At 40.4% G+C, this 21869-nt stretch overlaps 1 protein-coding gene across 4 annotated transcripts in view; it reads right to left on the bottom strand.

Annotated features, from left to right (window-relative positions):
- Positions 1-21004, bottom strand: part of SPR (Sex peptide receptor) — a 47357-nt gene extending 26353 nt beyond the window's left edge. For 2 of the 4 annotated variants that reach the window (NM_001382034.1, NM_131997.2), the window contains exons 1-2: positions 20685-21004; positions 5912-5964 (exon numbers count right to left, since the gene is read on the bottom strand). The gene's annotated coding sequence lies outside the window, so the exon portion shown is untranslated. Of the gene's footprint in view, positions 1-2700; positions 2866-5911; positions 5965-20684 lie in introns of those variants that run through there. The other 2 variants (NM_001297964.1, NM_001297963.1) reach the window with 2 other exon arrangements.
- Between the last annotated feature and the right edge of the window lie 865 nt (positions 21005-21869).

The following is a 21869-nucleotide window of genomic DNA, read 5'->3' as shown; positions in this document are numbered from 1 at the left end:
AACAGCTCCCAGTGGCCACATAAATATGAGCTCGAAACCGAAGACGGCCAAAACTGGCTAAAATAATAATGTGACGGCTAGCCAAATTGGGAATGGACTGGCAAATACCCTCTAAGGATATTGATACTTTCAATTAAGCATCTTGCAAAATGCAAGAAAAACTCTGATTTTAAACATATCTTATCTTTGCTATGCAGAGTAAAGCCATTCTGCTCCACTAGTCCAGCATACCCCACTTTCTTGTGGTCATTTTTTTTGGTTTCATGAACTCGGTTAGACATAGTCGATTGCTTGAATCGGGACATTGGGGACTTCTCGTAACGGAAGAAACGTCTCCCATAGCTGGACAATTATTTGGCTGGCAATCTTAACTTGCTTCTCCAGGGGGAGTGTTTACGGTCAGATAATAAAAGTAATATGCACAAAACTCAAGGCATCACAGCCCATAAACATAATTAATATATACAAGGCGTTAACAAATTTTAATTGGTAAAATACACCGAATGCTAAACGTAACGGAGCTAAATTACTGTCATAAAGTGAATTGTTCAAATTTCCAGATGGGGAATTGCCATTTTGGCCATGAGTGTTTCATGAGTATTTCAAAAAAATTGCAATTAACCTAACGATTCGAAGTCACAAATGTTTGTAGATGGCCAGCGAGTTTGCAATCACTTTCGCACAATGTTGTCTAAAAATAAGCAACAAATTGTGGCAAGATCTCTCATTACAACTAAAAGGTTTTTGTTACATATTTGTTGTTGTCTTCTTACCATTTTCCTAGCTATTTTCCTCCTCACTCACTCCCACTCTGCCACACACACACACACACACACACATCATCGGAGTTTTCCTTAACTAGTTTGATGCCTCATAATGAGCATTTGTCGCAGGCCGCATGAGTACGTGGCAAACTGTGTGACGAGCAGATGAGCAGCGGAAAAGTGGGAAAAATTTGGGAAAAGCTGGTAACCGGAGGACCCAGCTGCTGACCAAAATCAATCGAAGTGAATCAATTACGCCATTCGTTTCGAACTTGCTGCTCTTTCCCGCTCTGTTACCCGTCTCTTTCGCACACACACACACACACACACACACACACACACACACACACACACTCAAAGGGTCGACGGAGGAGTCGGCCTAAAGTGATGTGAATACGAGTATCGCGTTTTGTTAATCGTGACAAATTCGGCCGAATGATGCGCACACTTCATTGAAGCGTCGCCATCGATGCCATCGATGCCATCGATGCTATCGATGCCATCAGGAGGAGGAGCATCGAATGCCGCGGCATCGATGCCAACTGCTCCTAATTATACGTACATGTATATGTACTGTTATGTATGTACGCACATTCTGTATCTGTGCGTTGGGCAAAAAGGTCCACGAACTGTTAATTTCCATGGAAATGCCATTTGGTCCAGCAGCTGCCTTTGCCATGGCCATTGTCTTTGTCTCCGATTTTCACTCTTGCCGATTTTGACTTTCGCCACAAGGGTTCACTTTCGCAATGTAGAGCGATTTATTCGAATGCGCATTTATAGCTGTATTTAAAACAATATATTAAGAATATCAAATTGATTTGGAGCACATTTGTTTGCTCTTTAAATGTACTTTTTCCCAGGTTGTCACAGTGCTTTTCTTTTCTTTTGTGGGCTTTTCACCGCCGCCGCTACTGTATCTCAATTCAGTTCTATTTTTCTTGTTGCCAACGTTGCAGTGCTTCTATTTTTCAGCTGCTGCGGTTTTGGACTTCTTGCGTCTTTGCTTTTACTTTCCATCGGATTTTGCTGCTAGTCCTGACCTGTGCACAGCAATAAATTTCTGAGTATTTCAAGTCATTCATATGATCATAACGAAACTTAACTAATTAGAAAATGAAAAACCAAATCGTTCGGCAAAGTTTGTCTGCCAGAGTTTCGGCAGCCAAAGGCGTAGTTTATTTATTTTTGAAGAGATTTCACCAGGATGAGCACTTTGAGTACCTTAATGGGTTTTTCTGTGTGCGCCGCTGCAGCTTTGATTGCACTTGCTCCACCAGAAGGAACCAGCACCTTATAAAACCAGGCTAAGCTGCCATCTCCACCCTCGTTTTTATAGGCCAATACTACGGGTGATGTTATTGCGGCCCGGACTGCGAAGTTGAATGTTGTTGACAGGCTTTCAAGGGACTCCGAGACTCGGAGACTTCGAGACTTCTAGCCAACACCCCCGTTTATATATGTATATAAATATATATGTTGGTATATATATATGTATGTATGTGTGTGCGGCAAAAGTTGGCATCCAATAAATTGAGTTTTTATATTGAGACGCTTGGCAGACGACGTCGGGTCCGACGGTAATTGAATTACAAGTCCCCCACTCGACCTGCTATCTAATTTTCGTTTTTTTTTTTTTTTTTTTTTTAGTTACTTGCCGGCAATTAAATGCAATTTATTAATATTTTCATGGCATTTAAGTGCCGTGGGTGTACTTTCCATTTCGTTAAGTGTAAATAAGCACTGTGATGTCGTAAACCACACAGCATCGAGCTGTAAAAATGCGAAAAACCTCACTTGTCACAACTATAAAGCAAAACCATCACTGAAACCCATTATAACTCTGGAATCCAGCTCAATTACGGCAAGAAACTATTAAAAGCACACAACGAGGGCTCTGGTCCAGTGTCCAAGGTTACAGAACTGGCGAACTTACTTTCCATTTAAAAACATTATTCATTTCGTATCCTCTGTAAAAACTAAACCTAATTTATGACTGGCTTCAACATTTTCCCACCTTGCACTTGGTAAATCTGACAAAATTTTAGCTTTGCACTATACTTTAGACACTTCTTTATACGTCAAAAGCTAAAGCTCAACTGCATGCTGGGCAAACTGCAGCTTAACATTTCAACTTGTAATTTAAGTGAACGACCCAATATTTCCTAATCCTCCCAATTAAAAACTATCAGGGCTAGTTTAAAATATGACGCCATATCTTTATTATCCATTCAGCAGAGTCCTCACTTGCTGAGCAAATTCCAGACATTTGATTTACACCTTTCACCGCCTCAAAAGTCTCTTCACTTGAGGCTAGAAAACAAGCGATAAATATTCCACATACGCAGTGGTGTGCGGCGTAAAAACGAGAATAGCTAGTGAAAAAAAAAAGCAAGCCAAGTGTGCCAGTATATCCGTGGGCAGTAAAGCAGTCACTTTTTTTTTTTTGCAATTTATTGTCGATGATATGCACAGACATCTCAATTGAGTGCCAACGTGTAGAACGTCGAAGGTGTTGACTGAATTGTTTCGCTGTTAACTGGAAAACTTTTGCGTGAAGTGGCTCTCTGTTTTAGGCACAAAAATGTACTGGCAGTTGCACTAGAAAATATGAAAAATTGCATTGCACTCGAATATATTTATATATATTATCCTCAAGCGTCGCATTGTGTATTAATAATACCCAAATAAATAATCGTATGCATGGAACAAGTTTTAGTGCAGTTTTGTCATGTATTTCAATATTTGATTGCCCCATTTGGAGGCCTTTGTTGATGAAATCTTTTCATTTTGGTTGACATTTTTCCCGCTGCCGGCCGGGCAGCACCGAGTTGTCGGCCTATTTGTTATTGTTGACCGATATTCCCCCCTTTTTTTTTTTTTGGTCCGTGTCCTGTATGAACACTCAACAAATATGCAGGCTGTGCGCAAAAGATAGCAACGCAACATCATGTGTACTGTTGGCAGATCCCAGGAAAAACAGAGAGGGGGGCATGGGAACAATACGGCAATATTGGATGGACACAACCAACCCCCCCCCCCCCTTACATTTTCCAGTTCCGCTTTTCCCTCAACATTTTCACTGGCTGCCGTGGAATCTGTGCGGCGAGTATGTGTGTGTGTGTTTAGGGGGATTTGGCTTAATTAAATTCCGGAATAAAAGGATATATTCCTCTGGCCAGCGCTTTAAGCTCGCCTTTATGTCTTTTGACAAAAGTCTTAGCGACTTATTTGAGCCAGCCTGCAGCTACAGATTTTAATTACGGCTATAAATCATAGGCAAATGGGTGGCTGTGGGCGAAAAACTGGCCCATATCACACCCTCGCCCAAACATATTAATCGCAGTCGCATGGGGACTCTTATCTCATGGTTATCTCACATGTACGTACACGTGAAATACAAATGGTGTGATTTGAAATGGTATGATATATAAAATAGCAATAAAATAGGTGGTTGGGTAATGAATATGTTAGAGCAACAAATCTACATATAATTTATATATTAACATTGAACACTTTGGGGCAATTGCTCTCAGTGAATTTGCGTATTTATATCGGGCCATGTAAATGAACAGCCCAAATTACTGCAGTTTCATTGTTCCCGGGGCCCGCCAATCATTCTGATGCCTTCACAGTTCGTGGCCCAAATTTACAGCACACAAAAGTTGCGCATTAAAAAGTTCACCTAATAGTTGTTAGTTATCCCTTAAACAGGCCCGCCCTCCCGACTTCTGACCCCTGACCCCTGACCCCTGACCCCTGACTTCCTGACTTCCTGAATACGTGCTGCAGGAAATTCATCAGCTTGCGAACTGTGCCTTCTGCTTCATTGCGGCCAAAACTGGCATAATTATTGCAAACTTTTGCCGCACGAGCAGGACTTTTCATTTCGAATGGCTGCCATTTGGGCTTTATCTAATGGAGGATACCCAAAAATAGTTTTACACCGCAGTTGATCACGCCAAATGAGCTCATATAAACTTGTGAGTGGAGTGCCAAGTTAGCCGCCGGAAGTTCGGTGTCTATTCACTATTCACTCTTCTAGGTGTTGCAACTAATAAGCAGCAGAAGCAAGAAGCTTCCTTCCTCGTGCCAAAGTTGAAAAAGGTTCGATGTCCGAAAGAGCGGTGCCCATAAAACTGGTTGCTAATTGCATGCCAGGACCCACAGCCTCGAACTTTACAGCATTTTTAATGGCTGTCAGCGGAGACTGTGAGGAATCGCACATATACGCGTTTATACTCGTTGTACACATGTGGCACATGTGGCCTAGTGGCATGTGGCATGCGGCATAGTGGCATGTGGCATAGTGGCGAGTCGACTAAATGCCCTTTTGCGGGATTATCTGCGGCGACAGATCTTGGCCAGACTGGCGCGTGTTGCAAATAAATTCGTCGTTTTCAACTTGGCCTTTGTTTTTGCTTATTTTATTCAGTATATATCTATATATTTATATGTATATATATATATATACAAAAATATATTTATCTCGGCAACACTTGCCACTTGTTTGCTGTACATTTTAAAGTCGACAAAAAAAGGCGCTGCGAAGGTCACGACGCCGTCTCGACCAATGTCCAACATTTTTGTTGGCATCGTTACCACTCACAAACCGCCCACTGCCACGCCCACCGACCATAAGGCGTTCGACCAGGACGAGTGGTCAAAAATCATGGCACCATCGGTACAACGATTTGATTTATTATTTGGCAGAGGCATCCTCTTCGAACCATTTCATACGAGTATAGTTATAGCTATATGTTTAAGCTTCGGTAAAACATTTTTTATTTCCCACATTGAATACAGTTTCTGTTTTTTTTTTTTTCTTTTTTTTTTTATGTTTGCCATACATGTTGCTATTGAGTTTCAAGTATTTCGCTCTGATTGAATTCAAGCTCTCCAATTTTTTTTCATGCCGCTACCGAATGAATAAATAACCGTTGTGGATTTTGGTGTAAAGGCAAAATTGAATTTAATTTTGAGTAAAAGTAATCAATCTCTTATCGAAAGGTTCTATTTCAAATTTGGTTCGGCTAGTTTTCACATATGATATGGTATGTTAAAGCGTTGAAATTTGATTTAAATCTCATTTAATTATCGAATTTGTATTGTTAAATTAAATAAGCTTAAATATTTTGTGAGCTTACCTTTTTTTTTTTGGAATTTCGACTTCTGGCAGTTTTCCCTCAGGAATTCAGAGCTGCAATGAAAATGTGAATGAAGTTCTTTAGTTTCTCATTTGCAATTAACGCAGGTCAAGTCGCATATATCACTCATACGCCCGGTATGTCCAGTTCGGTCTGCTTGTCAGCTGATAAGGGCAGCTACTCGAAATCACCGGACAATTGGCATTGGACAACGACCTCGTCGAGATCGGGATACACAACAAACAAGCAATTTCGGATTCACTTTCGCCCCCGATGAATCTGGGCATCTGGGGATCTGGGGGCGATGACTAATGTCCTGCTCGCGGTTGATTTGTAATTTATTTTCGTACTTTCGGCTGCCCTAGGAGCAAATAAATTTTAAATAAGGTCAACAAAATACTTCGGGTCCTGCTAATTGCTACAAGGCTCGCCTTTCTTTTGGCCCTACTTAAACACTCAAATGGCCATAAATTTGCTCCCTTTTTTTTTTTTTTTGGGCAAAAGAAGGGTCAATGTGTGAACATGCAAAACACCAAAAAAGAAAAGGGAGCAAAAAATCGGTGGTATCGGTGGAAAATCAACATCCACAACGTTCTGGGAAAATTCCGCTTCTCTGTTTGGTTACACTGTCCCGCCCATTTTCCATCCAACCATTTTCCTTCCTTCCGTTAGCTATATTCATTTTATTTTTCACTGTCATGTTCCCTGTCACGCTGGCACCGAAAAAAGTGTTAATCGAACTACAGAGAAGGTTGAAAAAAACAAAAAAGAAAACGTATTTATACTCATAAAAAGGTTAGCACTACTGATCAAAATTTTGTTTAGCTGACAAAGTTTGCTAGTCTGCCCTTTGTGTGGACTAAATAAGTTTGGTTTCAGCAGTTTACGAAAACTTTAATCTTCATACACCATGTGGTGCTAACAAATCGAAAGGGTTGTTCTCCGGGCAACCTCAGTTATTAAACAATACATCATCAATAAAGGTCACACGTCATAGTGAGAGTTGGTTTAAAAAAAAAGTTAACAGAGTGTCAGTGGCAAACATTGATTTTCTCAGATTTTTAGCTGAAACATTGAAAATATTGGTCCAAATATGGAGTGTCATACCTCGTTGAGCTCGTAATTAAATTTCCAATCAAACTGTATACTAGAATGGAAATTCTATTTTTTGACCATTTTTTGCAAATTTTGATGATGTTACCCCTTACAAAAAATGCGAAAAATGACTCAAAAATTATTTTTCCTAAATCGGTCAAAAAGTGATACAGATGGTTAGTCCTTGTTATTAGCTGCTCAAAACAGTTATTCTTTCATTTTTATGATCACTTTTAGTCAAGTTATGATTAAAATAGTCATCTAAAATTTTTAAATTTTTGCCAAAATAATTTTTTTGAATTTCCGTCATAAAATAATCAGTTTTTTGCCTACAACTTTAATTATAATTCATAGCCAAGAAAGACTTGGTGCAAAATCTTTCAAAATGTGATGCGGGTCGTTAGCTGTGTTTGTCAGCTGTGTAGCACAGGCATTCTTTCAGCTTTTAAGCAGAGCTACGAGTATAAGGAATGACACCCGGAAAAGTGAATAGAAAGATAATAGATTGACCATAACAACGCAAATGAAAAGCTAAGCCACCGTATGAATAATTCGAATCGATAGCCAGTCGAACCCTTCGCTTGTTATCCCAACTTGGCCGATGGATTTTCTCACAATTAAATAAACAAAAGTGTTGGCTACAAACTTGCCATCGAGTTGGTCAAGTGCTCCTTTGTTTGCATTTGCTGGGCGACTTTCATTGGGATAAACTATTCCTTCATGGCCCGCATTTAATTGCTGTCCCAGCAATCAGAAAGTCAAGAGTGGAATGTCCGAAGACGTTGCCTGATTTCTCTAAGCGATTCCTCAAACATGAAAGTAATTGCACTTCTCTGGCCCCGGGCGACATTGTTTCAAATTGAAACTGGCAGATGGACATTTAGACAGGAGCCAGGGAAAAGCGCAAGGCAAGTGCCAGTGGCAGTGGCAGTCGCAGTTCATCAGGGGGGAATGTTGGAATGGAGAATCCTAGGAAAATCGAAAGAAAATCGAAGGAAAATCCGTGCGTGTCTGGGTGGACTAATGTGCAGACACTGCGATTTGATCGGTCAGTCTGGGAATCCTGGGAATGCCTGGAGTAAGGTAAACAATTTGCATGACCGCCTTTCAGTATTTGGGCGTATTAGCAACGTTTGACCAAACATTACTTTGGCCTCTCAGATGTGTTAATAATACAATTTTATTTGTCTGCAGAGGAAGCGGCAGGAAACTGGGAAAAACGAGCGGAAAATTTACGATTTACGAGACGTTCAGTTTGGCCCCAATGTGTGCTGGACAACGAGCGAATTCTGTGGCCTCCGACGGACTATTTTTGAAAAGGGTTTGACATTTAAGGCACATTCGCACACACACACACACACACACATAGCACCAAAATGACAAAACGATGTCTAAACGAGCTCCGAACGAGCGGCTGAAATACTTGCACACAAAACGTATACGTAAAATGTAATGAAATGAAATAAATAAAATAAAATAAAGCAAAATTCGGGGGTTGCACAGCTGTACGAAAGGGTTGGCAAATCGGCTGGCTGGCGGCTCCAAGGATATCACTTCCTTTGGCCAGCGTTTAACGCACACACGAACAGCCGGAAAAAGTAACGAAAACACATCGCCATTTGCCTGGCCAGCGTAGACAAAATTGAACCTTTTATCTCAAAAAAAAAGTATAATAATCACAGTAGACAGTGGTTGCAGCTCTTTTAAAAAAAAAATTAGTTTCCAAATGTCACATTTTGAACTGAATCCAACGAAATTTCGGAACAAATAGATATAGTGGCATGCCTTCAAAAGTCTTTACAATGAATTCAAAGGTAATTATATTCGTTAATCTTTGAAATCAACAAGTTTTTGAGGCTACCAAACTGTGCCACTGTTATTTTATTTTTCGAGCAGTTCAAAAGGATATGCAGAGCGGTGCGTGTTACACACACACACACACACTCGCACACTCACGCACTAAAAAAGGTAAGCGAACCTTTTTGTTAAATGTCTCAATTGGAGCAGAAGTGCCGGGATGAGGGTGCGTTTCGTTTGATGCTTAATGTGCTCAATGTTTTATGCAGGGCAGTCCGGCAACAAAAACCAAAAAAAAAAAACAAGCACAAAATATAATAATAAAATGGAGCACAAGTGCCACAAGTAATACATACGTTTAATTTATTCATTTAAAGACTGACCTCCGGTCATAAAAAAATGATGTGCGAATCTTTTTCAAATTTCGCTAGCAAAAAAAGCTGTCAGCTGAGCAGCTCCCACACCATTTACACAAGCATATTACATAAGCACACCCATCGACTAGCACCCATTTTTGTGCACAGTGCATAGTTTCTCGCTCGTGTGCGATATTGTCTCCTTTGATTCCTTTCATTTCGCCTCCATAGCTGATTACATTATTTATTTGTGGCCACTGTGTGCAATCTTCCTTGAGGGTCCCCTTCATTCTCATCGTCACGCAATCGTCCTAGGTGATACAATGGTGGCGGGGGGGGGGGGTGTGGTGAGAAGGGGGCGTGGCCACTGTGACAGCCCCAAATTACACAATTTTGAATTGAGCAATTTGTATGTGGTGGCCCGCTTGTTTCGCAATAATGCCAATATAATAACAATGGGCGCGTGTCTGTTTGTTTGCCACTTGATAAATGAGATGGCCATCAGGGGGTTAAGGTGGCGATGGGGGTGCGGCCATGCCCCCGAAGGTGTTAGCCACGGCTTTTCCAACATTTTTTTTTTTCGACATTTTCCTTCATTTTCCCTCATTTTCCTTCTCGTTTCCCTGCATTTTTTCGACCACCGACCTTGATTAAGCTATTGGGCGTGTTGCCCACTGGCAGCAGCTGCTGCTGGGCGTGGCCACTCCACCGATCAGTATGGTTTTTAGATATATAGCGTTCACTATATATACATACATACATACATACATATATAGGTCGCCTGGAGGCGGGCCACAAACTATTAGGGAGACAACCGGCACTTTGAATTATGTGTATGACAAATGGAGAGATAACTTTAGTGCCTGACTGAGGGTAGTATTGTATTTTTGTATTTTTTCCAGAAGGGATTGCTTTTGCTCACTGACTCTTAACAAAAAAAAAAAACCAACATTTCTAGAAATTAAATAACAATTTAATTCAGCTAGCAGTTCATCAAGACATCTTTTAAGTCGCCTTAAAGCTTTTCTCGTCTCCTCAACAGCACAACAGCATAGCGTATTTCCTGAAAAGCAGATGAAGTGAACGTTTTCTCCTAATCCGATTGGAAAATATCGATGAGCTGATTTTCTATTCTTAGCATGCTTAAAGCAAAAATTATGCCAGAAAAAAGCGCTTGAGTGCGTTCTAATCCTAATTTGCTCTAGTTCTATAGTCGGCCATTAAAATCTAGTGTCACAGAAACAGGATAACCAGATTGCACTTAAACTCAATTTCATTTAGACGGCAATTGTGACAAGAGGCCCATTAGTCGAGGACACTAGTAAGTAGACATCGACTCAATGTCCTTTTGGGCGAATCGATCGGAATGAATATGTAAATTTCAGCCAATAGCAAATGAAATCCAGCCGATATTGGATTTAACGGAGTTATGGAAGTGTAGGTATATATGGAACAAGTGGTGCGTAAAACTGATGACTAGACACGTTGACAATCCAGTTTGCCAACGACGACAAGTTGGGCCATTAAAATGAACGGAGACTGGGGAATAAAACAAAAAAAAAAAAAACGAAAAAAAAAAACAAAGGCAAATGAAGCCGCTGCCCTTGAATGTTTAATAATATCGAGCAAAAAGATACGAGACTCGGGACAACTTCGTCAAGTATCTGCTATATATAAATGTATATGTATCTTAACGATGCGAAAAAAAAGAAACATATACAGCGAACAGATTAGATAGCTGACTTGCACAGCGTAACGGAATTTCAATTGAACTTTAATGCTGAATTTGATTGATTTAAGAACGCAATGCCACTCATCATCTCATCTCATCTCATGTGGCAACAGAGCTTGAGATCTTTAAAGGATTTCAGCTGCACGCTTGATTATGAGTGACAAAGTGTAGTGATATTTCAACATTGTTGATAAAGTTCCACAACTCTGGGGCTTAACTACTTAAAAATACAAAATGGGAGCAGCATAATGACAACGCCATAAAAAAAGCATCTTTACATCCTCGCGCTAAGCATTTTGCTGCAGCATACCTTTGAGCGCAGCACTCAGCTTAATTTTCGGCTTTTACAAGCAGCATCGTTGGTATCCTTGCTGGCAATCAGGTCCTTTTGCCCAACAAAGTGCCACACGGCGTTGGCATGTTGCAAGTTGCAAGTTGCTAGTTTTGCTGTTGGACTTTCCGCGGGCAACACGCTCATTTAACAGCGCACTTCCACTTGGCTGTGCGATGTGCGTTGCGCTATGTGCGTAATTTTTCAGCTGGTTTGCCCTGGCTTTTCCGCTTTTCCTCCTTTCCTCCTTTCCCCCCTTTCGCTTCTTCGCTTTTCCGCTCTTCCGCTGCAATCTGCAATTTGGCTGGGGCGATCCTTGCCACACGCTGCTCCGCTTTTTCTAGCTCCCCCAAAGTACTTCCTCTCAATTGTTTTCCATGCGCATTCCCCTTTGCCAGTAAATGTTTTATTGTACTCTACGAGGGTCTGACTTGTATTAGCGTAATTCCCGAGCTCATCTGGCGGCGAACTGTGATTGTTGTCCCTCCAGTCAAATCAAATCCCTCCGCTGGCAGCAATCTTTTGGAGTTCATTAATTTTTATGCCACAACTTGGCATTCGAGTGGATATGAAGCCAGCCAAGCTAGCTTACTTGAATGCAAATCTCAGGTTGCCATTGTTGCTGCGCTAATAAAAAAAAAAGCATAATTCTCAGGAATTTTCATATTTATCTTGCCGCTTCGCCGTCGCACCAACCAATCTTGCGGCGCGTGTTGCCACTTCAAAATTGTTGCAGTCATATATATGTAATGCCCGGGCAATGTGAAACTGTTGCAAAGCGCAATAAATTTTCAAAAATATATACATTAACCCAGCACGAGCACTGACAGCCCGACGACCACGCTGCGTATGAGTGATTTTTTTTTGGGGGGGGGGTTTATAAAAAAGTGAAAGAAAGTGAAAGAAAGTCGCTGGCAGACGGTCAAATACAAATAAACTTTTTTGACAAGCTCCGACGGCTCGGTTATGATTATAAGCATATTTATTTGCACCGGCGGGCGAAACTCATCAAAAAGAGAATTTTTAAACAGCAGGTGAAATGTTTGCACACAAATGGTCAGTATTAAATATTTTAAAAGCGCGGCAAGAATGGCGACGTAACTACCAAAAAGTTTACATTTGTATTTATGCCCAAATGATACGACATGTAATGTGAAATAAATATGTAATTGATTTAGCCAGCTAAGTTAAGCGCGCAGATGCACTCCAATTACACTTACGACTGAGATGCCTTCTTTCGATTTCATTCGCGTTGTCAACTTGGCTTAAACCTGAAACTGAAACTGAAACCGAAATGCTTGGTACTCGCTGCTCTACCTGTCACAGGTAACTGCGAGGCGAGACAACAAAACAAATGTCGCTCAATTACGACGAAGGCAACAATAATAAACAGGTGACAGGCGGGAGGATGCCGGAATCTCGGATGGCTTTTGGCCAAATTGAAGCTGGCAGAATGCTAACAAGGCCAAATCACAGTCGAGCCTGCGCTACACACGAGTATTTGCCACATGCATGCATACACACATATACGATATATGCCACATGCCATATAGCCATATACTGTATGGATGTCTGCGACAATGGCTGGTTATATCACACATTCAGCTCGCCTTCGCCTTCGTGCCTTCATTTCGCCTGTTTGCCAAGCTCGTATGCAAATTCAGTTGTGCCTTTCATAAAAGCCGCTCATAAACTTTTTATAATGCCTGCATATGCCAATGAAGAGGTCGTAGCATCCAGTCAGTGGGCTAAAACTTGGAGCTTGTAGCTTGTAGCTTGGCCTTTTCCCCACAGCCATTGCTCTCTCCCCTCGATTTTCCGCTTTTCTTATCGCTCACTTGGCAGCAGCGGGGGTTTCATTAATTGTACAACTGCTGGATGTTATCAATACGTTTTTCCGTTTGCCTCTGTCTCTGCGCACCCCAAATAATTGTGGCAAGTACTTACACGCACTCTTTTCGCCTTTATTTTCTTTACTTTCTTCACTTTTTTGTTGTGGCAACTAATTGACGCACATAATTGTTCGGTGGGTGTGTGTGGTTAGTTCGAGTTGCCTGTTTTTTTTTTTTTTTTTTTTTGTGGCCATTTCCTTGCTTTTTCTCCTTTGCTCCGAACGGAAATCCCCAAAACAAATAATTGACGCTCTACGCTCATAAAACTTGCCACTTTTCCTGCACCCAAAAAAAAAAAACAGAAAAAAACAACAGAAAAATTAATACATTGTCTGAGTGGCTGCGTTTGCTGAATTCCTATACTTTTGTTTACTTAAGTTACATTTTATGCAGAGTTTATGTTTGCTCCAACAATATAAATTTCGCTTCGTTTATTTTTTTTTTCAGGGCTACCGCCATTGGTTAGTATCCATATTTTACGGTGCGGTTTCGCTGGCTTTTTTTTTTAATGGCATATCGCGTAAAATTGTGAAAACGGTGAATGTACTGAGTGTCTATTTTTTACAAACAACGTACAACGTAAGCTGACCTCAAATCAACAAAAAAAAACAAAACCGTAAAATATTTGTAAAACTTCACTGGGAACTATACCTTTTAAGGTTTATCATCCTACGAGCAAACTACAATATAAAACTTTATGGGTCTTTGCGGTCGCTCAGAAAATTATTTCAAACCACCTGATATGGTTATCAGAAAGGATCCACCGATGGCAGCTTGTAACTTTGCCCATCGTGTTGCAGCTGCATCGTTTTCTACCCGAGAATCGGAGTATTTAATAAGTCAAGGTCCATCAGCATTATCGTCATAACTGCCCGCCATCTTCATCATGATGAACGTACTCAACGCACTGAACGCACAGCAACTAAGTCTTAATCAAGCTTCGCAGACTGGGCGCAAAGTTTTCCCTTGGCTTTTCCGAGCTGGGAAAATCGGGCAAAAGTTTTTATGCTTTACTACATTTTAGTTGCACCCAGTTGGTGTTGGATCCCGGCTTTATGGCCAAATTAATAAGTTTGATAAAGGGCAGGCGTTTCTTTCTTTGTGCAGCCACTCATTCTATGCCAGTGAATTTAAATCCATCCGTCTGCAGTCTGATGGAACTAACTGGCGGAACTTTTAGTCTCAGCTGAATTCGAGTAATCATGAATCCGGAGGACATTAACACATTGGAAAATCAATGTCGACCGCCCATATTTACGCCCACCCACGTGGCCACGCCCACGTGCGACGAAGGTCAGGTGCAGGTGGTCTCGTTTAGACGACTTCTTCCCAGTCATTTCCACATGTTTACCACCTGCATTCATTCTATACCCGCCAGGTGACAGTTTTTAATGAGCACTCATTAAGATTCGCAGCCAAAAGAATGGGTATCGCTCTGGGTATATTAGGCATCTCACAGAGATGCTTAAAAAACTTATTTAGTTGAAACTTAAGTTTCGATGAAAGCGGATACGATCTAATATAACAAGACTTAAGAACGCATCAATCGCATCCACGATGACTTGCCAACCACAGACTGTAGACTCTGGACTCAAGTATTGCGTATGATTGTGATATATTGCATATAGGTGCTATGATATAAGTTAGGGTAGCCGAAAGTGCGAGGACAGCGGGCGAGAAAGAAAAACGTGCAAGCCCAGCCAAAATGTTACACATACGCCATGTGCGCCAGAGGAAAACTAAACGACAGCAGCTGCTAGTTTGTGGGCTTCTGTGGCCCAGTCAGCAATCTCAACTGGATATTGTTTATCTTAGCATCCGCAGTCTTTCTTACTTTTCTTTCCTTTTTTTTGGGGCGGCAACCAAGGGCCGAGAGCCGAGCTGTTTAGAGCTTAAATTTGTGTGCCCACATTTTGTATGGTATTAAATATGCATTAGCTGCGGCTACTGGCTACCTAATCCCTGGGCAATTTCAATTAATATCCCGGCCCATGAGGACTCGACTGATAGACTCGATGGAAAACACGATGAAATTTATGGTTGGCAAACGAGCCCAAGAACCAGTGCCAAACGCATAAATCAAGCAAAACATCAATAAATCAGAAACTATATTGACGTGCCATCAAAACATGGTCAACTCAATGACTCCAACTGCATGCATGTTCAATTGTGTAATTTAGTTGCCACATAACACACAAAAGGGGTTTAACGGGCGATCCAAGTGGAACCATAAACAATGACAATTAATACACATTTTACATTGGCTGCAATTTATTTGCGAAGCAACATGGCAACTAACTAATCGTAAATGCGTTTGATTTTACAAATAGACACACAATTCACAATACATATGCTGCACATCTGTGCCCTTTTCTATTATTTCGTATAAACGTTTACAAACATTACAAGCTCAGGACATCATAATCAAGGACTAAAGTGACAAGGACCCTAACAAAGTAAATACTCGATGAAAAAAAAAAAAAAGTTGAGAAGAAGAAAAGATAGGGAGCAAAGGACCAAGAAAAAAAAGGGACTGTTTAAAATGCCTTTGAAAATTGGACATTTTTTCCCCCATTTCAACATCATTATATATTTACATTTTGTGTTTAAATTGCAAAGAAAGCAAATCTGAAGATTGTGCCAATTAAAATGAACTTATTACTATTAGCGCACAGAGTAAGCCGTTTTATGTTTGGCTAACAAACTATATATATATATATATATATATATTAACAAATTTAGTATGCGAGTAGGTAGACAACATTTGGTTGACAAAGTGATAAAATAGAACATAAGTTGGTGATTGGTATGTCGATGAAAATGAAATGAATCAGAGTACCGAAAACCCTGAACATCGTATTATATTCAATGTGTGTGCGTTGGCGTTTCTCCGCCTGACTTTTTGCCATTTTTCTGGCTTGATTGCATAATCAGTAATTTGATTAAATAAATGATTAAATAAAATTGATGGATTGGATAGCCACAAACACCTTTTTTCTACAGAAACAAAGAGACGAAAAAAAAAAGATACGTCGACATTCTCGCCACCGTCATTAATTTCTTTTTTCGCTTCTGGTTTTATCTTGCGTTTTGCACATTGATTAATTCGATTGTTGATTCAATTAATTTGTTCGTCATGCACACATTGCGTATGCGTAATATGGTTATTTATGCGCCAAGAATCATACATTTTCATATGTATATATGTATCATACACAAATACATAAGTCAAAAGCCCAAGCATTTAAAGCCCAAAAAAAACCCATGCAATTCGCCTTGGAAACTTTCTCTAATTATGTGCTAATTAGATGGGCCTCCAACAAATATGATTTATAATCATATAATTCGCATAAACACATAAATGCCAGTGAAAATAAATCAAGTGAATTTAAACCACGCAGAAAATGCTTAACATACTATTGTATGTATAAGTATATTTTAATACCCGCAATAAATCTGAAGGCGTGTGTCATATGCCTGCATAAATCTGAATGCATTTACCTAAAATTCTACTTACTGCATATATTATGTATTCGTAGTTACACATGCATGCACTCGTTAATTAGTTACATTTGTGCATTGTTTGATTGCCTTCTGACTTGGAATATTGTAATTGGAGTCGGGCTGGTTTTGTTATTCAGTATTCAGCCCACCTGTCAAAAGCCAGAAATATCCGAAATGCACATACTATTATCTTACAAACTACTAGCTTAAGATAGCTTCATGCTCTTTAAATTGTTAAGCAATTCAGATGTTAACCGTTTAGAGGTGACATTTAAAATCCATAAATCACGATGAAACACATTCGAAAAATATTTCAGCAGGAAATCAGCCATACTTTCCAAAATGAAAAGGAGTCGTCTTAGTGCCAATTTCCATCCCAATCTCGGAGAGAATCCCACAGCAAAAAAAAGGGAAACCCAACCTGTTGCTAGCCAGCTTCTCTAGAGGATCCGCGCCGAAACCACACGGTTTCCTTTTCCGCCGCTTTCCACTTTTCACTTTCCACTTTCCACTTTTTGAGCATTGTTCGGTTGGTGCTCATCAAAAGGAAAGCCCAGCGGACTTCCCCACTTCCACTCGCATTTTTTCACTTCGTTGATGTTTTCTTTTCATTGGCATTTGTTGAGCCGTGTAATAAGTGCCTACACTGGTTACCTTCAAGGATGTGCTCTTATGGCAGCTTGCACACGGAAAAATACCAAAACCGAATGCTTACGAAACATTCCACAAAAGTTTGTAATAACTGATTATGGTTGGAAAAATATTTAGACCATTTTTAAATACATTTGTGACTTTTTTTTTGAAGTGCACTTTTAAGGTATACGGTAGACGTTATAATTAGCCCCGAGGAAACAAAGAATGTGAAAGCCTCATTGGCAGGCCATTTCCTGGTATTCCTCGGCTCGATGGTATTTCATATTGAGCATTGAGCGAGGACGGCATTCTCTTCCGGACGGCTCCTGGTTGCCACATCCTGGGGCACATGTCCTTGCCCGGAACGCCGTTGTTGCCACACGAGCACTTTGATGTCAATGAACCGGCAGCTCCCAGCTCCCAGCTCCCAGCTTCAGATTCATCCGATGACTATGACAGCATCGATGTTGTTTACAAAAGAATCGAGCACCGAGCGCCGAAAACTGAAAATCCTTGTGCACGCGCTGCTCAATTTTCGATGTCCCTGCTTTTTGGCGACACTAAATCTGAATTCAATATGTTGTCGGTTTAACATATTTCATCTTTGGTCAGCTTCGTTTGCATAGTCCCTGTGTGTTAGTGTGTGTGTGTGGGTGTGTGTATGTATGTGTGCGTATGTGTGTGGGTGTGGGCAAACAACGTGTTGTGCCAATATTTACTATGCCCCCAGGCTCTTCTCAATACGTATAAACACATTCACTGAGAAAAACAATGGGGGGAAAAAGAAAAAAAAAATGAAACGAGAAGAAAAAGGAAAATAGTAAGGGGCACGAAAAGCGGAAAGCGCAAACAAATGGTCGGCTAAAAAACGGGCAGATAAATTATTGAAATATTGCCTTTCGGTTTGCTTGTTTGTTGAGGAATTAAATTTGGGCGATTATATAACCAAGGCCAGTTTTTTGGGTCTAAAGTTACACCGGCTTTGATTGGTAATGAGATCACAAAGTTGATTCTATTCGAGTTGAGTTTGTCTTTGGGGTTTGCCATCAAGCCCATGATTGAATTGGTTTTTCGAGCACACGCACTCCCCCCCATCAAATTAGTGTGCTCAACCAAAAGGCATGAAAAATCCAAGCTTGTAAACTTCAAACTTGTTAATCTGGGCAATCCGTCAGTTATTAGCAAGTAAATTATGTAGCCACGCAGTGAAAAGTATCCCGAAATAACTCTTTTACCAACAGCCACTTCAAGCCCCCACACAATTGCACTTTTAACACTCAATCAGGAGGGCCCGGGAAAAAAAAATCTCACAAAAGCCAAAAAAAAAAAACAAAGACAAACTTTGCCTGTAAAACATTTAAAATATTAATTGTAACCTTTTTCTTTTTTTGTTGGCCAAGCAGTGCGATGGCCGATAAACCTTTCGGCGGCATTCATAAACAACCGGGGCCAAGAAGTCATTAAAATCATGATTAGCAGGAGCCACAGGTGCCATTAAGTGGACCCCGAGTGGAAAATAAAAGGAAAGCCGGTCAAAAGGGTGGGGGAGGGGGTTGTTGGAAAAGGCCAAAAGGATCTCACAGGGAGCTTTGTTTGTTTGCCGCTCGACTGCGTGCAAATTTGGCTGGCATAAAAAAAAAAGTGGCCAACTGACCGACCGCAAAACCGAACGCAAGGATCTTAATGTTTTTCTTTCAATAATTTGGCCCCAAAAACCCAGAAAAAAAATAGAAAAAAGAAAAGGGGTCGCATTCCATTCAATGGATTCAATGAGGTGCAGGAGGTGGGCTTGGCACACTGCTAAACTGGAAGGTGCAAGGTCACCGGATTTTGGCCAACGAAAAAGGGTTTACATCGCCCAGCCGATTTGACTTCTCGACATTTGCCTTTGTGCGTGCTGCATTTTTCCAAAATGCTTGGATTTGCTTTGTCCGCAGGTCAAAACTCAAAAGGTTTTTTTCCCCGTCTGTTTGCCATTTATTTGGATTTGCTTTTCCATGGTCTGCCCGGCGCTGATAAGCCCGATTTTCGCTTTGCAATTTGTTGCAACATCAACGGGCATCGATTTTATGTCAGCCTAATTATGTGGAAAAAATGCCTTACATTTAATTAACAAAACGTTGCTGAGCCGACACACAAAATGCCACAAAATTCAGAATAAAAACGGCATCAAAGGAACTTGAAAAGTTCTCTTAGAACTCTCGAATAAATTACATTCCAAGGAAAGTGGACTTAGTGCTTAGCTATATACTTTTCTCTAATTCGCGAAACCAATTTTTCACACCAATAAAAGTTAATTGCACAAAAGCTTATGAATTATTTACGAAATTGAACAGCTAACGTTACTGTTTTTTTTGTTAATTAAAGTATTTGGCTAATGCCCGCACTTGCATGACCGCATTAAAATGTGAATTGGAAATTGCAATTGGTGGAGGAGCAAATTAATTTATTGCCATTGCAGCAATTTGCCAATTTCCATCACCATCCCAGATTTTCCACTTCATCGCCATTTGGCCAGCTAAGTGTATTAAGTAAAAAATTTTAATAGGTTTCAGACTCTGATAATTGCCAGTGGTGGTCGTTGCAACAGCAAAATGTCTTTAGAAAATCTGTGACATGAAAAGCGCTACTTCTTTTCACTTTCTTAAAACGATATAAATATCTATTAAACTGGACACTGGCACTAAAATGTCACTGCTATAACTTAAGTTGAAATGTATGGCATAAAATTTGTTTATTGTATTTCCATTGTCTGCTTTTTATTTCAGCTTAATGCTTTCTGGCATATCCTTCCTGCACTTGCAGAACTTACAGAAAAGTCAGGCCAAAGTGCAAGTTACTGACAAGTTTCGAACTGCAAGTGTTTTTTTTTTTTTTTTCTTTTTTTTTATCAATTTTTGTTCCCCACTTTTTGTTTCCTCATTTTGTATAACTTTAAGCCGTTTTGCAGCGTTGACTGTGCAAAACTTTCAACCGGATAAGGTCCACAAAAACTCTGCGGGCCAAGAAGACGAAAGAAAACGGTTTGAAAACGTTTCAATATTTAAACTTTCTAAGGGGTAACAAGAAAAGGGCCAAGATTACGGTGGCTACTTAAATTCAATTGGTGGCAACTTGGCGCAAAGGGCACAAGGAACTATTGTGTTGTGCCATCGGGTGCAGAAATATATTATCATAATCTATGGCATTAATTTTCACTGATTTTCCGTGGCCCACTTGATAAATGACCATTGACAGCGAGGACGAGAAAAGCAGTTCTTTGATTTCGAAATTCTGTTCTTTTGGCCGGCCTATTTATGCCGTCGAGGCCAGCGATAAATATTGCCCATTGTTTGGCCGTCAGTTTGGGTCTGTCCAGTGCTTTTTGTTTGGAAAAATACAAAAAAAAAAAAAAAAAAAAACGAAAAAATGGACTAAGAAATGCGTTATTTACCTGATAAATTCCTGACATTCGGCTGCTTTCTATTTGTGTTTTTTTTTTTACTAAAGTTTTAATGGTCACAGAGCACAGAAACAAAAAGGCGGAAAAAAATGTTTTCTTTTTTTTTTGTGGATTTTTGTATGTTTTTTTAAGACTTTTCAAGACGTTGAAAAGATTTTCACATTTGCTATGATTTTATTTTTTTGGATGACTTTCAAAAAACGTTTTTCAGTTTTTAGCCGGAATTTGGATTGGTTAATTGTTTGTGTTTGTCTCCGGTTTTTGTTTTCAGGGCTGTGTGTTCGCCTTAAAAAACCCGCAACGACTGAATCAAAACAAACAAATTTCTTTAGTTTTATTCGCAAAAGTGTTGGCGGATATTTCGGCAGCGGCTTGCCGCTCGTTGGCGTTCGGAAAAGCGTCGGGAAAAACCTCGATGGAGTGTTCCCAGCTGCTGGATATCCGCTTTTTATCCGATCGCCCCCCAAATTTTCACATTATCCGTGCGTCTGCGCTTTCCCTTGCTCGAAGTTTTTTGGTTTGTTTACATGGCCCCTGCTTGACTCCTCCGGTTGCCCTTGTATTATTTCTCGTTTTTCTTGTTTTTCTTGTTTTTCTCGTTTTTCTTGTTTTTTTCTGGCGCTTTCCTCGCTTTCCCAGCCATATCTATTCTATTGTCGGCCGGCATTGTTGCTTTTCTCTAAGCGCTTTTTAATCTCTTAGCGCCGCGCTTTGTTTTTGAATTCTCTCAGCTGTTTACCATCGACCACCAGAAAGTCTCAAGGTGTTTGACACTTGGTCATGTGGCTTCATCCCCAACCACTCGACAGCTGAAGAGCATCCAGCTTTAACCGCATCTCAGGAGTCCGGATTCGGGATATGGGATACGAGATTCCCGGCTTTCACATTTCCACATGACCGGCAGGCGAACAACGAATGCTCTACTCGCTTTTCGCGGAAAATGGGAAAAGTTTTCACGGCACAAGGTGTCACTTTGTGTGCTCGTCTCTCGGAAATTAATACAAGCATCTTCGGTTTGCACTGATGAGATGAGATGAACGTGTGCTGCAATCACATTGAAATGTATGGTAGCATACTTTTTGGACACCTTAATATACACCGTATACACCGAGCTCCATTGCATGCGAATTTCTGGCTAATTCACTTACAATTCTTTTTTTTTTTTGGGCACGCGAT

The sequence above is a fragment of the Drosophila melanogaster genome, chromosome X (assembly GCF_000001215.4).
Source record: "Drosophila melanogaster chromosome X".
In the NCBI taxonomy this organism is placed as follows: Eukaryota; Metazoa; Arthropoda; class Insecta; order Diptera; family Drosophilidae; genus Drosophila; species Drosophila melanogaster.
The sequence above is the reverse complement of the archived record's forward strand: the minus strand, read 5'-3'. Positions and strand labels throughout refer to the sequence as shown.